General features: G+C 44.3%; 1 long non-coding RNA gene across 1 annotated transcript; it reads left to right on the forward strand.

The window, feature by feature from the left end:
- Nucleotides 1-1,405: 1,405 nt before the first annotated feature.
- On the forward strand, nt 1,406-2,076 carry LOC120991786. The gene is made up of 3 exons (XR_005776808.1): nt 1,406-1,476; nt 1,567-1,786; nt 1,994-2,076. It is a non-coding gene; the product is annotated as an uncharacterized LOC120991786 (long non-coding RNA).
- Nucleotides 2,077-4,742: the final 2,666 nt, after the last annotated feature.

Raw genomic sequence — 4,742 nt, forward strand, 5'->3', positions numbered from 1 at the left:
TGAAGCCTGATTCTCTGCTATGACATGAAGACTGATTCTGTGCTGACATGAAGCCAGATTCTCTGCTATGGCATGAAGAGACTGATTCTCTGCTGACATGAAGCCAGATTCTTTGCTATGGCATGAAGAGACTGATTCTCTGCTGACGTGAAGCCAGATTCTCTGCTATGGGACCTCTGTCCAATTGATATTGGTTAATTTTTATTTTAATTAATTTCCCTATCCACATTTGTTTGCAGGGGATTTACCTACATGTTGCTGCCTTTTGCAGCCCTCTAGCTCTTTCCTGGGCTGTTTTACAGCCTTTTTAGTGCCCAAAAGTTCGGGTCCCCATTGACTTCAATGGGGTTCTGGTTCGGGACGAAGTTCGGGTCGGGTTCGGATCCCGAACCGGAACATTTCCGGGAAGTTCGGCCGAACTTCTCGAACCCGAACATCCAGGTGTTCGCTCAACTCTAGTTAGGAGTAGTATGTTTTCGTTCAACAATATGACCACCTGTCAATTTTTTTTTTTTGACTGATCTTAAAAAAAAATCAGCCAGCTACCCAACAAGCCAGCCAGCCAGCTAGCCAACCAGCCAGCCAGCCAGCTAGCCAACAAGCCAGCCAGCCAGCCAAAAACGCAGCCAGGCAGCAAATTATTATGACCAGTAAGTATTTTTTTCGTCGGTATGTCTGTTATTTTATTTAAAGTTCAAATATTCAACTTTTTTTTTTTTTTTTTTAAAGGCACATCTTCATCTTCGAGCGAGGCCGGGAGCTCTCCTCCCCGATCACGACACCCCCAGGATGTGGTATGTAAAATTCCTTAGCAGTCCAAACTGTATATTGTGTTATTATTCAAATAATTATTTTTTTCTTTGTTTATCAGTCAGACTCTATGGAGGAGAGTTCTCCCGGTCAAGCCAGAGCCAGAGGAACAGGGGAGGAGGAAGTTGGGGGTGGAGGAGAAACGGTTGGTTAATATTTTTTTTAAACTTTTCAAAGTTTTTTTATGCCTGTATTTTTTATATATATATATATATATATATATATATATATATATATATATAAAAAAAAACACAAATACCGCAGCAGCACAGTCAGACCACGTGCACTGGGTGCAATTCCTCACAGAGGTAGGCTTCTCCTCCACGATACGTACTCAACAAATGACGAGGCAGCACTTCCAGCTTTTGGTGACAGGGTAACGACCCCAAAACTTTATTCCCAGCAACGTTTCGGCCTACTCAATGAGGCCTTTGTCAAGCTTGACAAAGGCCTCATTGAGTCGGCCGAAACGTTGCTGGGAATAAAGTTTTGGGGTCGTCACCCTGTCACCAAAAGCTGGAAGTGCTGCCTCGTCATTTGTTGAGTATATATATATATATATATATATATTTATTTATTTTTTTGCCATCTCGTCCTGTTGCCAGTGAGAGAGGTCATCAACGATCTTCCAGAGGACGCCGTGGAGCACGCGGCGGTCGTGGTCGTGTGAGTATTGTAAAGTTATGGTTTTTATTTTAAAAAATAATTATCGAATATTAAACAAAATTTATATTCTATATTTTTTTCTTCTTTTAGGGCTCCCAAACCTCCACCAGAAGGCATGAGGAGGACGTTGAACGATTTTATATCGACAATGACCTCCTCATCCATATGGTGGAGGAGCGTACACCGTTGTGGGACCACACCGACCGCCGCCATGCAGACCATCATCTAACACGGCTCCTCTGGAACGAGATATGTGCGGCCATTCTGCCCAACTGGGATGACCTCCGAGAAAGGCAACAGGGCCAATGCCGTAAGTATAAATTATTTGTAGCGAGCAGACATGTAAAAAAAATTTTAATCAAAAGTGGTTTACAGTATAATTTTCTTATTAGCGCCACTTAAGTTTTTTAAAAAATTATTTTTTTCTTATTTTGGCTGTTTCAAGTAAATTGTAAACCAACTTTGATTAAACCACTTATTTTAAATATACATCCTAATTTGATTTCTTTCTTTCTAGGAGATACGATCATGGTTCGGTGGCGCTCAATCAGGGACCGCTACAAGAAGGCCTTTAATGAGGAACTTCGGCGCCCGAGTGGGTCGGGAGGAACCTCAAGGCGTGAATACCGCTATTCTGCCACCTTGGGGTTCCTACGAAGGACCCTTGAGATGCGAAGGTAAGGTATAAGGTGTCTCTAAAAAAAAAATATTTAAAACTAGGTGTATGGCCCAGACAGACTGTCATTTGGCACTTTGTCTTGGACATCCACATTGTATTTAGTGGAGTAGAGAGGAGCGATGTGTGCTTCCGATTTTTAATTTGAAGTTGTTTTCCAAAAATAAGGCTATACTGTACATAGACACTTCCTTGAAAATTCATTTAATTCATGGCCTCTATCTATGTACAGTATGTTTCTCTATTTTTTGGAATGTAACCTCCTATGTCGCTTCTGAAGTCTCTTTGCTCATCTCTATCCCACTGTTTCTCCCATCCATAAAAAATGCAAATTTTTTTTTTCTTTGCTTCACAGAACATCAAGCAGCACTCTCGCGCCCGAAGTTCCTCAGGAGGCGGTCCCTGAAGAGCAAGCCGCCGCGGGTCCCTCTCGCCCTGCTCCTACTGCTGGTCAGGAACACCATGTTCCCCTACTTGTGCCCTCTGGCGACGTAACTATGGCAACGATGGCGCCACTTTTTGAGGCCCTCATGCTTCGCCAGAGGTCAGGTAGGAGCCGCCAGGCTAACTACGAAGACCTCACAAGGCTCATGTATGAGTCCTTGGCGGGGATCACAAATAGGGTTGCATCTGTGGAGGATCATTTGCGTCGTCTTCAGGAGGGGGCGGTGATGACGACACAAATGAGTCCGATGCATCACTATATTGTGTCGTTGTTACCTGCGCTGGAACGCTTATCACCCGACCAGCAGTATGAGGCCAGAAGACAGATGGACAGGATTTTGTGGCAACTGACACACCGCCCCACAACCATTCCCCCACCCCTGCTCTATCCCCCATCCTACACCTATCCCCCATCCTTCACCTATCCCCCATCCCACACCTATCCAAGTTTACAGCCGCAACAGGCTCAGCATTCCCACCCTCCCCCTCCCCCTTCCCACAACCCACCCCCATCCCAAACCCCCGAGCTCTTTTCTCAAAACTTTTCTTCTCCTCCTTCTTACTATGCTCCTACCTCTTTCACCACTCCCTCTACTGTTGCTCGGGAAACTCCTTCTCCTGCCCAATCCACTCTTCATACTCCCTCTGTGCCACTTGCATCAACACGCACTTTGTTGTCCACAGTGGCAGAAGAACAACAGGAGAGAGTGGACCCAAACCAATCACTTCCCTCCACCCCCCACCATTTCCTTAATTTGTAATTATTTATTTTATTTATTTTATTGTTATTTATAATAAATCTTATTTTTTCTGTTAAAAAATCCAAGGACTGTTTAATTTTTTTAAAATAAAGATAGATATTTTTAATTTGATTAAAATTAAAATCTCCCTGCACTGGCGGAGCGACACAACTGTTTGTCGCTCTTCCAGCGTTGGTAGATTGTGAGAAACCTAGGTGTCTAATAGGCCAGACATAATCTCCCAGCACTGGCGGAGCGACACAACTAATTGTCGCTCCTCCAGCGTTGGTAGATTGTGAGAAAGCTAGGTGTCTAATAGGCCAGACATAATCTCCCAGCACTGGCGGAGCGACACAACTGATTGTCGCTCCTCCAGCGTTGGTAGATTGTGAGAAAGCTAGGTGTCTAATAGGCCAGACATAATCTCCCAGCACTGGCGGAGCGACACAACTGATTGTCGCTCCTCCAGCGTTGGTAGATTGTGAGAAAGCTAGGTGTCTAATAGGCCAGACATAATCTCCCAGCACTGGCGGAGCGACACAACTGATTGTCGCTCCTCCAGCGTTGGTAGATTGTGAGAAAGCTAGGTGTCTAATAGGCCAGACATAATCTCCCAGCACTGGCAGAGCGACACAACTGATTGTCGCTCCTCCAGCGTTGGTAGATTGTGAGAAACCTAGGTGTCTAATAGGCCAGACATAATCTCCCAGCACTGGCGGAGCGACACAACTAATTGTCGCTCCTCCAGCGTGGGCAGATTTAACCTCAGTCTCCATAACAGTCCTGATTAAATCTACCAGCGCCAGTGGAGCGGCACAAGTATGTGTCGCTCCTCCAGCGTGGGCACATCAATATATTAAAATAAAATCTCAATTACGTAAAAACAATATTTATTGAACCCAAAATGCAATTGAAATCAAATACAACACACTGTAACCATCAACCAACGGGACAACAAACATAAATTAACGGTTATTTGAAAATTAATCCCAAATTGTTTATAAAAATCGGTCCTGCCAGTCCACCCTTCCTGCTTCAGAGCAAAAATAATCTGCAAACGAGTCTCTCATCCGTGCAACCGCTACAGTTGACCGATGTCGACAACTTTGAATGCTTGCGATCTCGCTGTCCTCCGGTACCTGTTCCAAATTGAGTGGTTCTTTATGAAGGAGGTAGTTGTGTAACACCACAGCACACTTTACAACCTCGTCTACCGATTCAACCTTCATCTGAATTGGTTTAGTGAAAATCCTCCATTTTGCGACCAAAATTCCAAATGTGCATTCAACCATTCTTCGAGCCCTGGTCAAGCGGTAGTTGTATGTGCGTTTTTTAAAATCTAATCCGCGGCTGGAATATGGTTTAATTAGATTTCCACACATTTGGAATGCCTCATCACCAACCAA

Source organism: Bufo bufo, chromosome 2 (genome assembly GCF_905171765.1).
Source record: "Bufo bufo chromosome 2, aBufBuf1.1, whole genome shotgun sequence".
Lineage (NCBI taxonomy): Eukaryota > Metazoa > Chordata > Amphibia > Anura > Bufonidae > Bufo > Bufo bufo.